The sequence below is a fragment of the Amblyomma maculatum genome, chromosome 4 (assembly GCF_055883805.1).
Source record: "Amblyomma maculatum isolate TAMU_Amacu chromosome 4, ASM5588380v1, whole genome shotgun sequence".
NCBI classification, from domain to species: Eukaryota; Metazoa; Arthropoda; class Arachnida; order Ixodida; family Ixodidae; genus Amblyomma; species Amblyomma maculatum.
Window position 1 is genome coordinate 75,539,623 of NC_139347.1, and position 17,526 is coordinate 75,557,148.

The 17,526-nt window shown below is 44.8% G+C and overlaps 1 pseudogene across 1 annotated transcript; it reads left to right on the top strand.

The window, feature by feature from the left end:
* The first annotated feature begins 1,970 nt into the window (after nt 1-1,970).
* Nucleotides 1,971-13,756, top strand: LOC146191443 (small ribosomal subunit protein uS9-like; annotated as a pseudogene). The gene is made up of 6 exons (XR_014706647.1): nt 1,971-2,107; nt 2,195-2,240; nt 2,556-2,656; nt 3,815-3,911; nt 6,084-6,131; nt 13,574-13,756. The product of XR_014706647.1 is annotated as a small ribosomal subunit protein uS9-like (transcript).
* Nucleotides 13,757-17,526: the final 3,770 nt, after the last annotated feature.

Consider the following 17,526-nt stretch of genomic DNA (forward strand, 5'->3'; position numbering starts at 1 on the left):
TCACTAAAAGGCAGCTCTGCAGCCAGCGCATTGGTATTTGGTTCATTCCGAGTAATTGCACCTTGCTTTGTATGACATACTTAAACATTTGAGGAAATGCTGAAAGTTTCGTCATTCCTGTCTACTTGTACAGGCTGGAGAAACAGACCAACATTGCTTGACATCATGGTACACGATTGTGCTAAATTCTAGTGTGCTAAGATGTGGCCGAACTCGTTTGTATTGAAGGAAAATATCGTTCTGTAGTTTAGTTCCATGCATGGAGGCAGTAAAGTTAATAATAGTAGCTTCCTCAGTTCATCTTAATGGATGCCTACATTCATGTGAGCAAAAAAGACAAAAGGGCGCTACTACCTGTATTTCAGTACCCCGTGCACGTCTGCTATTTTATTAGCACTATTGCATGGAAACGTTTTGCATAAAAAAAAAAGAGCTACTTATGAGGTAGTGTTTTGCAATGGGCACCACAACATGTAACATGATAGTTTTGCCTGTTACTAGGGTTTAAATCGAACCCCAGTATTTTCGGCCTGCTGAAAGGCTTTTAAATTCGTGTTGTTCAAAAAGTGAAAATGAATATTAGATCAAATCTTTTTATGGAGCAGTACTTGCAGTCTACAGTACCCATTTGAGCTGCTGCCTACCAACGAAAGTTACTTGTGTACCTTCTTCAGCAAAGAAAGCTGGCACGTACAGGTGTTGCCAAAATATTATGGAGCACGATTCAGCTGCATGAAATTTTCTCTCATTTCGTAGGAAAGATGTGATGGTTACTTGGGTTCATACAAGAACGTACCAACGGCATGCGCTAACATATATATAAAGTGTCTAATATTCGCTAGGTTGCACGTGACAAAAGTTTTTATTGTGGAGATGTGCTCCATGTTATGGCCAGTACTGTGTGCGTAACTGGCAGTTTGATTGCAGAACATTTATTTCCTCAGAGAAGGCAGAATGCAGATGATCCATGCTAGGTGGCTATCAGTCCACGGCTGACAGCGACCTGAATAGCCTATTCAATCACCCGGATTTGGACTTCCAGGTCTGAGCTCCCATTGCTCGAGAGTAGGTAGGTGTATTATGAGAGTAGGTACATGTATTGAGTTTCCGGTGCGGCTCCTCTTTACATTTCCACAATATGTGACCATAAGTGGCTATTTCACCACATAGTATACAATCCGGGTCGTAATTAACCAGCCAAAAGACGAGACACAGCAAAGAGGAGGACAGGACAAGGCTGGGTCCTGTCCTCCTCTTTGCTGTGTCTCGTCTTTTGGCTGGTTAAGTATGAACCCATACCAACGTGCCCAGTCGTCAACCGGGTCGTAATCACTGGAGTAGAATTCTGACAACAGGTAAGGAGTCTTGAAGGATCGCGTCTGGAGTCTCCTCCAGGTGGTCTCCTGCTCCTTATCTAAGGCTTTGTCTAAAGTGGGGAATATCCTCCTTTCAAGTTTAACATGAATAGCAATATCGTGAGGTGATGCTATGCCGTCCTTCGAGAAGCTCTCAGCGACTGCCGCGTCCCCTGCTCGGCTGACAAATTCTCGATTGTAACATTTATTTCGTCAGAAAAGGCACGATGCAGATGGTCTGTTCTAGGTGGCTATCAGTCCACGGCTGACAGCGACCTGAGTAGCCCAATCAGTGACCCGTGTTTGAACTCCCAGGTCTGAGCTGACCAACATGGCCTCCCATTGCTCGAGGTTAGGAACTTGTGTTAGAGGTTGTGTATTTTAGAGATTGATCTTGCGTAGCATTTCGACCATTTAAGTTCCGCGCGACGCACATGGTAGACCCCCTGACGGAATTCACAGAAACTATGTAGCTAAGGTTTCAAAGTTGAGAACGTTAAGTACGAGAGCTACATATTCCTAACTACTCTCCTTTGAATTTTTAAAGCAAATATCAAAACGTACTTTAGAAACTATGGATGCTGGACATAGGTTGGTTAGCGCCAGGCTGTGGATCAGCTTGTCACTCGGCTGAAGTCGAGACGAGATTCCACGAGATCGCCGCGAGAGCGTGCCACCATCCTTTTTATTTCGTTCCTTGGTGGTTTGACGGTTTGACCACGTTTAGGTCGGCTTGCTCACAAAATGGCAGCGTGAGTACTTTTATTCCCTTAATAAAGCTGTGCATGTCTTTGATGGTTCCGTAGACGAATTCTCAATGCCCTAATTTTTTCTTTTAGGACCACGAAGGAAGCTATACAATCTGTTCAAGTCTTCGGGAGGAAGGTGAGTGTGTAGGCCTAACTCCCAATCGTGCCGGGAAAATTTATTATAAACCTCTGTTAGCCTTTCGCCTACTTTAGCTAGTCGCGCCATGTATGCGATGGCAAAAATGTAGAGCCATTTGTGGAGCTTCAGTTGCGTATTGAACACTACTGCGTGGTTTCATCATATTTGCATGAATATGTTGGAATGTCTGCTCTGCTACACGTGTTTACAGCAAATGAAGTTTGTGATAGCATGCGGTGACGCCCGAGATAACCTTGTAGTACTGTGTCCTCATTGATATTACACAGCCATTAACTTTGCATATGCTTTCAGAAAACTGCCACTGCAGTGGCATATGCAAGCGCGGCAATGGGCTGCTCAAAGTGAACGGCCGGCCACTGGAGAACATCGAGCCCTTGACACTGCGCTACAAGGTAATTGTCCGATTGGTAGCGCTTGCGATTGGGAATGCCTCGAAGCACGTTTTAGACGCACGTATAAATGAGATCATTGGAATTTAAGTTATTTTGCTTGGACATCTGTAGGTGCACTCATACTCGCTTGCCTGTTCATTTGACAAGAGTAGCGGTTTCATTCATAGTATGTAACGGGCTTGCGTGTTGGAACAGATGTTGTATTTCTGATGCACTGGTCGTTTTTTGACAGGGGTAAGTCCGTGGAGTGTTGTGCGTCACTTCGTTCTTATTGCGGTTAGCGTCACTCCGCGAGGTACGCTTTCTTCGAGCTGAATTTCACTAAATGTAAAACTGTTAGGCGCAAGCGTTTTGCCCTATACACGTCGTTGGAAGTGTAGCTCTGTCTATTTTGTCGTTTTGTTTATCTTAATGGACTGTGCTAGATGCCTCTCAAATTGGCAGCTACTGCTCTAGGCGTCTTTCGTCTTACTGCTCACGTGACATTTCGAACTTACATTTAACACGATATTATTAAAGGCCCCTTTTTCCGGAAAATCAGCTGGCAGGTGAAATATATGAACACTGATTCCTCTGTCTGTTGTATGATGTAACAATATACGCATAAACTAATACAAAGCTATTTACAAAACCCAAGATGCTAAGTATGCAAATCTGACAGATGACAAACTTTGCTGAAAGTTTTATGTTTCCATCTAAGCTTTGCTGTCACGCAGTTGAGAGGTTGGGAGGAACTGTCGATTTATTTTGCACATTTGAGGTGGGAAAGGCAGCGGGGATGTAAGAATCAACTTTGGGGCTTTTGGAGCCAGAGTCGGGCACACTACTTTTAGGCCATGTGTGCACATTCATTTGGCTTGGTTAAAATGGGGCTTATCTGATTTGGTAGTCTCTTATGACTGGTAGCTGGATTGCATGGTAACTTGGGGCTATGTGCTATAAGGAATGGTAATTAAATGGGCAGACACTGTGCACACGAGCGAAGAACTGCTAGAGAGCTACTATAATTTAATTCCAAAGCTGTACGTTAAAACGCTGAGCACTCCATTTTTCATCATGTGCACCTTGACCTGCAGACACTGGCAGCTTTGCTTTAGCAACCCTTTAATGACTACAGTTGAGAATTAGTTGTGTGACCCATGCTTTATTTCTGTGCAGTTGCTTGAGCCCATTCTGCTTTTGGGCAAGGAGCGCTTCGCTGGTGTGGACATAAGGATCCGTGTCAAGGGCGGTGGTAACGTTGCCCAGATCTACGGTAAGCTGGATTTAATGGTAGATTTGTATGTGACAGTGTCCACGGATATTTCCCATTTACCTGTGCTAGCTCACGTCTTGTTTAAGAGTGATTGCAGGCAAGTCTGTCTGTGCAATTTTTGTTGAGCATTTTCAAAGCCCTTCTGTTTTCTTTTCTTTCTCTTATTTTCTAATTAAATGAAGCTGGTATGTCAGGATCCTCTTGTAACTTTGCATATACCCCGAGTAGACTGTTCAAAATGTAGTGTATCATTGGCCTTAGATCATTGGAATTGAAGCAAGCTTGATTCATAAGCGCTCAGGATAAGTAAAAATTGAACTTGTATTGCTGTACAAGTGATGAGAGGAAAAGTGACAAGGTGTAGCCGACAGATGATAGAGACTAGCCCTGGCGTCTGACTGTGGATTGGAGCTTTTCAGTTTAACAGAGGTTTTTAATGCTGAAGTTCATAGCATCATGTTTTAAAAGCGAAATTTGCTTTTAATAAGAGTTTGTCAAAAACCATATTTATTCAAGACGATATGAAAAGAAAAATTACAAATTTTTTTACGCAGGTAGGGCAAAAATTATTTAAACATTTTCTGCAGTTGAACTGTCTGCATTACATCAGTAAGTGTCAACCTTTCGTGTGCAAAATTTTTTGGTTATGTGAGAAAATGTGACCCCTAGTGAATAGTTGGCAGGGCAATGGGGCAGCAGCACGTTATGCAGATGCCATAATGTAAACCAGTGTTTCTCAAATGGGGCTTCGCCAAGTGATTTTTAAAGTACACGAAATCCGCACACACACACACACACAGAAAAAGGTTGCGGGATAGCTCTATCCTGACCAGACAGTTTCCAGGGCACTGCTGCACGGGGCTGCAATGCAAAATGTCTAAGTTGTCCGACGAGTAAGCGGCACGATGTTGGGAGGAGTCTAATCCATTCTAGTAGCTTACGTAGTCGCCTCTGTCGGCCGTGGTGCATGTTTTTAAGAGGGCAGTTTAGCCTTGACGCAATCCCAATTCCACGACCTGCTCTGAGCAAGATACCCCTCCCCCAGTTTCAAGTGGTCCCATACACACACATGGTTGAGAACAACTGATGTAAACAATACACTGTGTCACTTGGTTTGACTCCGTAGGGTTTTTAAATGACGCCACGCATTGGAAAAGCGAATCTTATAGAATATAGTGCAGTCCACTTATAGCGATATAGAGAAAACCTGAATGTATGCTCGTTTTAACCGGTTATCACTGTATCTGAACTGGCAAGGGTTGGTGGGGATGGGTGGTGAATACAGTAAAACCTCGTCGATATATTTTTTCAGGAACTCTGGAAAAAAGAAAAACATCTGGGAAAGCATGATCCGAACTGCCCGATTTTTAAGAAATTTAGCTACCGAGTGAGGCACAAAGGCATTTGAAATTGAGACTTTCACTGCATAGTAGCGTAGATAAGCATTTATAGGCAGTATGCATTGCTATTTGTGTTTTTATCTCTCATAGAATTCAGTTTTATTTGCGTTGGTCTAAGCAGGGAAGAGATTTAGTAACAAATGCGGTTTGTAGAAAGCAATGGCGAGTTGGGATCGCTTCCTTAGGCGGCCGCACCCTTTGCGCAGTGGCAGCTAAGCAAAGCTTCCCCTCATCCCTCCAGTATTTGTGATTGTAATAGTGCTCATTTCCTAAGGCCACACGCAACGCCCCGTTGATGATTTCTCTACACTGGTCCATTTGCACCATTTATGCCAAGTTTTTATGTCACTCTGCTCATGTTTTATTTTTTTATCAAACATTCAGGCAAATTTTTTGTGGTAAACCTCTTCCGGGCTGGCAGGAAGCTTTCGTTTTATCCTGTGTGTTGCTAATAATCGTATTGTTATATATGATTTATTTTTACATGCAGACCATGAGGAAATTGATAAATGCAAGAAATTTGATCGTTACAAGTGATGTGCCATTATATCTGGTATCATAATTGGGTTACTTTGTGGTTCCCCTTTTACCCAGTGGATGGCCTCTAGCTCTTCAGGGGTGCTCTGGAAGTGGGAAAATACGACTGAAATATTTTATTGTTGCCTATTGATGGGAATAGGCGTGTGGCAGGAAAGTGTTAAACTGAAAGTGCTGCCTATAGATATGAAATGTTGCAACAGCTCTAAATGTTCATTGACTTTGCTTTGCACAGCCATCCGGCAAGCCATTTCGAAGGCCCTGGTTGCCTACTACCAGAAATGTAAGTTTTCTTCCATATTTTATGATGCTGTCGTTGCTGATCCAAACATTTATGGTAGCAGATTGATTTTTCAGACTCCAATAATTTAGACTTGTGCAATATTTTTGACTTCATTCAGGAACCTCCCCGTGCCCCATGGGAAAATGTAAATTTTCGCGACCAATATTTGGGACTCTATGGTGTCCAAAAGCTTTTTTTTTTTTTTTTCCTTTTTTTTTTTTTTTTTTTTTTTTTTCGACCGAATTTGGTTGCAGGAATACTGTGGAGATTGTTTTTTCGGCATGACATAGACATGAGGTTGTAAATAACTGGTTTTGCATGGCCGTGAAAGTTAGGCTGAGCAGGGTCATTCGGACGGACTAGCTTAGCTCTTTGCTCATCGTTGCCATTTGAGGCAGCGCAGTAACGCTCGTCGTTGTCATTGCTGTAGTCTACAAAGAGTGCACAACCGGACTGAAAATGAAATGTGAGCACTGTCCGCCACAGATTGTGCGGATGATGCCCGTGGGGTAAAGTGGGGGTCAGTGCATTCATTGAGGCTCTCATTACTCTGGCTTTTTTCTTGCGAGTTCCATCTCGGGGTCTTTGCTACCAACTGAATGTTGCTTCGCGCGCCGCGTGTAATTCGTTTGCGTCATGAGCGTGACCTGCAGCGTCAATGTCGTGAAATGGACATAACAGTGGCATGACTGGCTGAGATGTTCTAACTGGTGGATTGTAGTGGTTGTAGGTTAGCACAATCCACTTCTGCTGCGGGGCACTACTGTGTGTGTGGTGACCGCCTTAAACGCTTTGCAAGCTTCCCGGTGTTCTGTACACACTGGTGACGGCGGCTGCCGTATCGGATCAAGCTGTTGCGTGCGCATGGGCGGCACGCTGAAGCACAATGCAGTAGCAGTTTGTGCCATGCTTTAACTCTCTATTATCAACATATTAGTTAACAAAATATCGGGAGCGGTGAAGGTCCTGGTTTGTAAAGCTGATTTATCGCAGAAAAGCATTTTTTTTTATGTTCACAGATTTTTTACTGTTCGATTGCTCTGATTTCCCGGGTCTATCAGAGTCTGAAAGATCGGTCAGCGACTGTACTCTTTGCATTTGCTCTCAAAGGCAGCCCTCCAGCCACTGGCATAAACTAACTCTAATGATGTTGTATCCTGCTGGTATAACAATGCAGGGTGTGGCAGATGAAAGTGGTGGGTTCACCACAGCTTAATTGGATTAACTGTAGTGTCATGAAAATTGGCTGATGTTATTGATTGAAGGTTAAGAGGCACCTGCCATGTTTTATTGAGCTGTATCAGACTGGCTTAGCATGGTATCATAGAGGGCTGCCCAGGGGAAAAGGGACATTTGCTTAACACCATTGGCCTCCTTTGAAGGGCATTTGCCACTTGGATCCTAGTATTTTATTATATAATAAAAATTGCATCTTCCGTATTAGAAACTGAGCTGTGAAAGTTGACTGGCTGCCTAAGCTTTTAGTGCATTTCAAGGATGCTCAATTCAGAAAATTTGTCATTTTGCTGGTCATGATTTAAGCTCATGTTTGAATATGTGCATATACAGGCCCATTGGCTTCTATCGTGCAAGCACTGAAACCGATTATATTAAATGGAAGTAAAGATCATAAAAATATTTGCAGTTCTTTGAGCATCGTTGGTCTGGACTAGTGGTTATTCAGCAGTATCTGGGACCTAATCATTGTGACAAAGCAGAGTTAGTGTTGCAACGGTTTGCATTGAAGCTGTGGCTCTGAATGACATATTTTGGGTTCGGATGTGCTGCCTCGATTGGTCACCTGCAAATTGCACGAATCACTTCATATAACTCTTTTTTTCATGCATAATGCTGCTGCGCTTTCGTGCGGAATATAACTGTTGCACTTGAATCGTACAAATCCTTAGGGTGTGCAGGGTGAGCGTACAGTCAGCCCGGTTATAGCGAAGCCACTTGTAGCGAAATAGCGGTTATAACGAAAGAAGTTCCAATTTCCATTTTTGCATTTTTAATACAATTTGGGTCCAGTTTAACGAAGTAAATAAAGGCACGTCAGTGGATATAGCGAAGTGATTTTGTACCAAATGGAAAATAATGTATCCATCGGGAGGGAGATTTTTACGCCCTCAGGCAAATTTTTGTGCAAAATTAAGGACAAAATTTGGCTGACGTCCGCATCCACAGTGTCGTCTGCTTTCCCGCAAATAGAAAGGTTGCTTCAGTGCATCGCTTGACATGTCGTCTTTGTGATGTGGCGTCTCGTTGAGCCGGTTGCGCGGGAGGTAACAAAAGTAAGAAAATAAAAGGAAATTCTCAGTTACGTCAAGGAGCAGTGGTAGACTTGGCCAATTGCAGTTCTTGAATTTCTCTGTCTGGGGCTTCTCTCTTCTCGGTTCTGGGCGCGGGAGAGAGAGTCTGGGAGGAAGCGTCGCGGGAGCGTTTCCTCCGCTTTCGTGGATCTTTGTATGCATTCCCTCTCTGAGGCCATTACGCCTTCCAGCCTTGTTCCGCTTCTCACCTTTGATATCTCGTGACCCCCGACTGCGCCTGGGCAATTTTTTGACAACGGACCTACTCAGTTATTCCATTTCTCGGACCTGACCCTTCGATTTCTCGGCAATGTCGAATCTCGTGAGCCCCACCAAAACGGGAAAGAGAAAAGTGTTGTCATTGAAGACTAGGCTTACCATTCTGGATGAAGTGCGCCGAAACGTGAAGAAGAGTGATATCGCTCGGAAGTATGGAATTGCACAGCGCACACACTACGATAATCAAGAACGGCAGCAAGATTGACGCCATTCTCGATGGCGACATTGGCAGCGGGGACCGAAAGAGGATTCGGTGTGCCACATACGACGTAGAAGCCGCACTTTACAGGTGGTTCATAGATACCCGATCAAAGAACATCCCCGCTCAGTGGACCCATCATGCTAGTGAAGGCTAAGGATTTGGGCTTCGCTCTTGGTCATGATGACTTCCAGTCGGAAAATGAGCAGCAGCGCGAACACGGCGCCTGCAGAGGATGAAGCAGCCACGGTTGACATCGCTGCAACAGCTGATGGTGCCACCATGACAGCCTGCTTAGAGCAGCTATGGGAGTCTGCTAAAGAGTTGGGCCTTGTGCCTCCAGGTCTGTCTCACATGGACTTCATTTCGGCCGACGATGAATTTGTTGCCACGCAGGACTTCACAATTGACGAAGTTGCCGGGAATGTCACGGAAGGGACGGAGAGTACCTCTGAGAGTGACTGCGACGACGCTAGTTGCGCCCCTCTGCAGTGGCCTTCGCAGCAGTTGACACACTGCAGATGTACAGTCGGACCTCGATATATCGAACAGCGCGGTGATCGCAAAATAGTTCGATATAGCCAGAATTCGACAAATAAAATCGTGTAGAAAACTAGTACAAATCAATCAATGAACCAATCGGGGCGCAATACTCACTTGAAGCTTTTAACAAAGTATTTTATTTATTTGGCTGAAAGTACTGTAGCATCGTAGCCTGCTTCAAGTTGGAAACCGCGTGCTTCACCATGGCCTGCTCAACATAGTCTAGACGATCAATCAGCGATAGTCCGGTGCCTTCTATTGTGCCGCAGTGGCGCCATACAAGGGCCAACGCAGCTACAGCCTCAGTGGCAGTCGGGAGAGGCGCACTGTCAGCGCTTGTTGGATCAATCTCAGCAGCGTCTTCGTTTGGCCGCTTGGCAGTAATTTCTGCTGTGATTCTCTGCGAATTTCTGCTAACTCCTGCACTGCTGGCATTGAAGTTCTCAGCGCCGAGAATGAACGCAAAGTCCTTAGCTTTCTGTTGCAGCATCGGTCCCAATAAAGGAATATTGCGGGTCCTTGTGTCGATAAACCATTTGTGCAGCGCCTTCTCAACGTCTTTCTCAAGGCAGCTTTGTGCACCAGCCGCACGCCTGAGTGTTGGTTTTGTTCTGCCTTGGCCTTTATGTCAGTCTTGTTTTTCCTCAAAGTGCTACTTGGTATGTTGAAAGCTTCGGCAACACTTGATTTCTTTTCACCATTCTGGATAACTTCTAATTTCGCGGCAAATGTCAGGGACTTCTGCTTCGCGTTTGTAGCCATCACAACAGAATACCAACCACGTATGACAGGCCTAAGCCAGGCATAAGCGATCACACAAACCACACACGAACGCACGATAACAAAGACTGGCGCCGCCACTATCTTTTCGAGGGTGTTGCGGGAAAGCCCGCCTCCTGTCAACAGAGCGCACGTGGTCTGGGGTGGTGGAGTTTGATATACAGTGGACGCCCAATAAACGAAACTCGGTTGAATGAAAATTTCGGATAAATGGAATTAAGTAGCGTTATTTGGTTGGATTCCTATACCAACACAGTAAAATTATTCGGTTAATTGAAACACCGCTTATTTGTTACCCTCGGTTAAACGGCACAAAAGCTGAACATTCGGAATCTGACCAGCAAATATGTTCTCGCACATGGCAACGGTAATCTCACAACCATGAACAAATACTTCACAGCCAGAACTACAGCTGAGGCAAGCCAATCCAGTAGCCATCGTTGTTGCCGCCGTGCCGGATCGTCGTGTCGCGTGTTGTCCCGGTGCTCTGCGTTAGGCCTACGCGAGGTCAATGCTTGGTCGTGATGGCGAACGTTCAGAAACGACCACACAAAGCGCTCTCGCTGAGAAGAAATTACAAGTTCTTCAGGAGCTTGAGCGAAGCGGCCTGTCGAAAACAGAAGTTGCGAAGAAGTTCGACATCCCGAAGTCAACGCTGTCGCGGATATTGAAGAACAAGGCCACTATACAAGGAGCTGTGAAGACTGGGACTTTTGCTTCAAGCCGAATGCGGATGAGGACAACGCCGCATGAGGAATTAGAAAAAGTTCTCTTTTTATGGTTTAAGCGTGCGCGGAGCGCTAATTTTCCGATAAGCGGTCCCATTCTGGAGCAAAAGGCGCGGGAGATAGCCTTGCAACTAGGAGCCGACAACTTCAGCGCCAGCGATGGATGGCTCAGCCGTTTTAAAAAACGCCATGGCCTAGTCTTCAAGACAATCTCCGGTGAAAGTGCTTCCGTGGACAAAGACTTGTGCGCCGACTGGCAACAGGGGCCACTGCAGGATATTTTAAGCAGCTATGAACCACGAGACGTGTTCAACATTGATGAGATGAGCCTTTTCTATAAAGCACTTCCATCTAAGACACTGGCCTACAAAGGCGAAGCCTGCACTGGTGGGAAGCGCAGTAAGGAGCGCATTACGGTGCTCGTGGGCGCGAACATGGCGGGGACGAAAAACTGAAACTGCTGGTAGTCAGGAAGGCAAAGCACCCACGTTGCTTCAAAGGAACGCGAAGTCTTCCTGTGACGTACACTGCCAATAGTAAAGCGTGGATGACCATGGCAATATTTGAGAACTGGCTGCAAGAGGAAGATGCAAGGTTTACTAAGCAAGGCAGGAAAGTTGTTTTCATTGTCGATAATTGCCCTGCCCATGGGCAAGTGGAAGGACTGAAGTCCATCAGCCTCGAGTTTCTGCCTGCCAATGCGACTGCATTGGTACAACCTATGGATCAGGGGGTAATACAGAATATCAAGGTGCATTACCGCCGCCAGCTGCTCCACCGCATGCTTCTTTGTGCCGACAGTGGCAAGGACTACAGCATTGACTTGCTGTCGGCGATACATATCTTGGTCCGTGCCTGGGAACAAGTGCAGGCGACAACAGTGCAGAGGTGCTTCCACCATGCAGGCTTCAGAGCTCATGAACCATTACCTCATGAAGAGATTCAGGCAGGTAGTGCCCTGTGCTCCTTTTTCGCGACAGGACTACGAGGCTGTGGATGCCCACGTGCGCACCTGTCGTGAGGAAAGTCTTCAAGAAATGATTGCCGAGGTGCAAGCCGACGACCAGTCCTCCTCCTCCAGTGACGAGTGTGAGGACCCTGAGCTAAGTGCAGTGCCAGATAGTGCAGCTAAAGATGCGGTTGCACTTCTGCAACACTACTTTGAACATGAGGGGTGTGTGGAATTTCTGCCAAGCTTGTCGAGTATGCACACTTACTTCGTTAAAAAGCAATTGAAAAATGTTAAGCAAACTAAGATTGATTCATTTTTTTCTTTGCACCCACAACATTAAGGCTTGGAACAATTTGAATAAAGTTTTGCATCACGAAATATGTGTACTTTGCTTAAATGAAACTTCTGATAAATGGAACACTTTCTGAATCCCCTTCAAGTACCGTTTAAGAGGAGTCCACTGTATCCATTGTACATCCGGCCCCGTTCGAAATACAAAATTAAAGCATGTGATTTTCCTCGTGATATAGGAAATGTTCGATATACGTAATAATTCACTAGAATAGCAGCTTGAGCATGTTGGTTATGCATCTTGAGGTAACAGCGCGGAACACAGGTTGGGAGCACAAGATTAGAGGACGACACAACGAGCACTGACTTTCAACGTTTATTTTGGAAAACCCTCAACTTCTTATACCCTAACGCCACAGATCGCGTACAAATGACTTGCACATTTCAGCATAGTTATAGTAAAAAACAACAAAATAAAACATAATAATAGATAAATAAATACACGTGCCGCATAACCTTCTTTTGCACACAGCATGGTGCACTCTCTGAACGCTCATGGAGAAGATTGCACATTCAGCAGTTCGATTTCTTTTTGTGTTAACAGAAGGGCGGTTTGCTTACACATCGTTCCTGCAGTCTAGCTATCTCAGCGGCTTCAATTATCTCGCGAACCAGCGGCTCATTGTTTTGCTAGCACTTTACATTGTGTGAATTGCACGGAGCAAGTTTTTGACGCGCAGTCTCTTACATGGATCCCCAAATGCCTGCTTTTTTGTTCAACGTTGTTTTTGTGTTCTTCCAGCCTGTCATTTGTGCACCCTAATCTTGTGCCCCCGTCCTGTGTTCCGCTCTGTTACCTCAAGATGCAATAATTCAATATATCTGTGTTCTATATATTGAGGTTTTGGGACGGTATGGAGGCCGCGATCCTGAAGACCGCACTTGCAAAACTTGTTCAAGGAATGCTGGACCACTTTGTCCAGCGACGATGAAACAATTTACTCAAATTTGCCTCTTTTTTTTATATATAGTCCAGATACAACGAAATAGCGGACTTCGTTATAACCGGGCTAGACTATATGCAGTTCCATCTCGTTTAATGTGGCAGCATGAGCTCAGCTGAAGGAGAAACCCTCGTTTTCACAAACAGTGGATGCAGCAGTTGGACGACGACTGGTCTGGATGTAAATTGCAGGCCTGTTGAATTTGTCCCTTCAGTGCTATGCATTGCACTGAAGTGGAGCAGTTGTGATTAGGCGTGGAGTTTATGCTCATTTTGACTATGTGCGAAATGTATGTTTGTGATCGGCCTGTCATAACAGCATGCTTGCATCTTTCTCTTTATTCATGACAACCTGCAGATGTGGATGAGCAGTCCAAGAAGGAGATCAAGGACACCCTGATCCAGTATGACCGCACCTTGCTTGTAGCCGACCCAAGGCGCTGCGAGCCCAAGAAGTTTGGTGGACCAGGTGCCCGTGCCAGATACCAGAAGTCCTACCGTTAAATTTGCCTTGCGCAATAAATCCTCTGCCCCCATTTGGCATATGTGACGCCATTCAATGACTGCTTCACACGGTTCCACTCAGTTGTGAAGTTGTCAACAGGCAGCATAGCTGCCATGAATTGACATGGCTGCCAAAAATAAAGAGCAGGTGCTTAGGATCGCTAGTGCTTGATAGACCCTTAGTGAAAATTCTGTTTTGGTTTCGAAAAGCATGTAGGAAAGCAAAGCATTGGAAGGAGAGTCAGCACTGGTGGCATTGCGAGTGGTGCAACGTTTGCAGCTGGGAGCCTTGCCTGCGTGAAGAGTTAGCGCTGCGCATTGGACAGATTGGTGATGTGCAGTATGGGGGCCATAAAGGCTGGAAATGTCAGTGTAGATGCTGCAGCAATTGAAAAATTCAGTCTCCTGCTTTGTGACATGCATTTTAGGTGTTTGCACGCTGCCACATGCACAGTCCTGTGATTATGGGGACTCTGCAGGTTCGTGGAGCATGCGCTGAAAGCGTCTGGTAGAAGTGCTGCCCCAAACTGCTTTCCGTGCTCCGTTCTGCTCCAAAACAGAATACTGCTTCAAAACTGCTCCGAACTGATTGCTATAGGCATCAAATTTATGTGAACGTGGGAATGATGGCAGTGCATTGGCGGCAGATATGCAACGCACCTTCCACTGGGCTGAATACAATGTTTCCGAAAGGTACGGAAGCTTTGAACTTAAATATTTGCAAGTAAATTCATTATGACCCACAAGCAATTGGAGGTAATTGTGAAAACATCACTGTGCATGTGACAGCACATCTCGGCCTTTCGAATTGCTGATGAAGAGAAGCGAATCAGGTAATAGCGTAAACTACTACAAACCATTTCTGAAACTTATCCAGGTGCAAAAACTGCAGAAGTTTTAATGCTCATGCTGTAAGAACAAGCAGGTACTTCACCACTGAGCCTCTTATTCAGTGACAAGCTTGTGCCAATTTGAGGGTGTTGAGCCTGTGCAAGACAAAAGCATACTTCAAGCATTATGGGGTGGTGCGCCAATCACTGGAAATATCCAAGGGTGTTATAAAGCTGTACAGGGCCTATCGACAAAATTTTAAGACAGCTCCAGCATTGCTGAAGCTAAAATAAATAGCTGTTGACAGGAGGTTTGGATGAAAAGGCTAGCTGCCTTTCAGTGGCATCTACACTCCCTAAAAGCAATACTGACCAGTGCTCGTTAATTTTATCAGCACAGGCGTAAAATCGGAACGGGAATGCATATGGTAGAGGGCAGATATTCTACTTATTGATATGAACTCTAGACGTGGTACTGGTGCTTGAGTACAGCAGAGTGGCAGACTCCACATTTTCAGTAAATAAAGGTGAGCTTTCAGCAAAACCAGTCCTTCAATGCATTGAAGGACTCTGGTAAACTTTGGTGTTCGATTAGGAAGTGCGAAATCAATAATTCTGTTTGCAGTGCTGTCTTAACCATCTCTACATGTTGTAGCCGTCTGTCTTGTGTGTAGGCGGAAATACATTGAACGTTGCATAAGAAGGAATCAATTTGGGGATTTTGTCCTGGATAGACAACTGTAATTATCAAATGCGTTTAAGCATATACGTGCCCCAAAACTCATTTGCTCCTAACCTGCTTGAAAATTCCATTATTGCTGGTCCAAAATGCTTGAGGCTGCCTCCACCTCAGAAATGTTCTACTGACCGACAGCTGAAACCTAGATCTTGTGAAGAGGAAGTTGCCGCGCGTAAGCTTCTCTGGAGATCTGACGGCAAGGTCCATAAGCCGATTTGGAAACTGCGACTAACAATCGCCCTTCTGCTTTATTCTGCCTTCGTCTACCACGCAGCCTACCATAAGTAAGCGTTGCTTTATGTTCTGGGTGTTGTTTCTGCAATGTGCAATAACAGTTAACATCTGCAGGAGCTGAAACGTCACGTAGGCACGTCTGGGTGATGGGCTTCTGTAGCTAATCTGTCCAGCTGTTATCCCAATCGTGTCTGCAATCCTTCCCCCCCCCCCCCCCCCCCCCCACACCATTTCTTCTGGGGATCCCAGTTCGTCCAAAGAAAAGAACGAATTGCAGCCGCAGTCTTCAGAAAATGAGGGTTCAATGGAAGCTCAGGTTAGTAATGCTTTCGAAGAGAGCACTGGAGGCATTTTATTAGATGAAAACGAATTTGATGATGAAATGGAGGACTACAATTCGCGCCATAGTTTTGATGTTGAAAACGGCAGTGAAAATGAAGACCACGAAGAGATTGTTGAACATGTTCAAGGTGACGCTTTTGGTGCACAAAGCCCCATCAACCAGTCCCAACTAGGACTTCAGGCAAGTGCTCCTTCCTCGCACTTAACAGGTGATGGAACAGCGTCAGATCCTGTTGAGTCTGCTGGTACAAAAGATGGCACTACAGCGTCGAAGTGGGATGACCACAGTACAGACAGTGACAACTCTAGTGAGGCAGATCATGTCAAACGTGCAAGTTCAGACTTTGATACGCAAACTAATGTGTCTTTGAAGGCAAATGTAGGCTGGAAATCAGAAGTGAAAGAAGTTGAACTTACTTCTACTGAAGAGGAGGTGATCTTTAGCAATGCCAATTTCAATGAAAGCAGAGACCGTAGCATTGAAGCTGGAAGCACACAACCTTCAAGTCTCCAAGAGCAAGCTGCTCAAGTATCGGATGAAAAAGGGGCTGTCAGTGGAGAAGATACTGCCGAGTGCATTAAAGAGCCAGCAAAAGAACCAAATGGATGGCTTATGCTTATGTGCCCTTCACAACCATTTACTTCACGCCTTGCATTTAGGGGCGAGATGTTTAATGTTGACTAGATTGTTAGTTTTAATGCATTTGCTGGCAAGCTGTGCTGTCAAACACAACATGCTTACATAGACTTACTGGTGTATGTGGCATTTCACGTTTCAGGAGCATTGAAAAAAATATTAAAATTATGAGATCATATACATTTTCAGTAGCGTTACTTGATTGCAGATGTGTTTATTTTTATGATGTATGTCACTGGTTGGAAATAACCAATGTTGAAGCTTATCTGCTTGAATGAAACTGATTTGAATAAAGAACTTGATTATTTTATTATACTTTTAGCCTGGTTCATCATTATCCATTTTAGTGTATTGGTGAAGAATAGGATGAGCTTGATCTGCATGGGGGGGTACTGGCATGGGTGCCAGTTTCAAATTAGAGCTCAAAATGGTGCATGGAAGATCTTGACGTGTAGTGTCAGCAGGAAAGACCAGCTGGATTGGTATATTGCAATTTTGGTTCATGGCTACATGTGCAGCATCCTTCTTGATCACTAAAAGGCAGCTCTGCAGCCAGCGCATTGGTATTTGGTTCATTCCGAGTAATTGCACCTTGCTTTGTATGACATACTTAAACATTTGAGGAAATGCTGAAAGTTTCGTCATTCCTGTCTACTTGTACAGGCTGGAGAAACAGACCAACATTGCTTGACATCATGGTACACGATTGTGCTAAATTCTAGTGTGCTAAGATGTGGCCGAACTCGTTTGTATTGAAGGAAAATATCGTTCTGTAGTTTAGTTCCATGCATGGAGGCAGTAAAGTTAATAATAGTAGCTTCCTCAGTTCATCTTAATGGATGCCTACATTCATGTGAGCAAAAAAGACAAAAGGGCGCTACTACCTGTATTTCAGTACCCCGTGCACGTCTGCTATTTTATTAGCACTATTGCATGGAAACGTTTTGCATAAAAAAAAAAGAGCTACTTATGAGGTAGTGTTTTGCAATGGGCACCACAACATGTAACATGATAGTTTTGCCTGT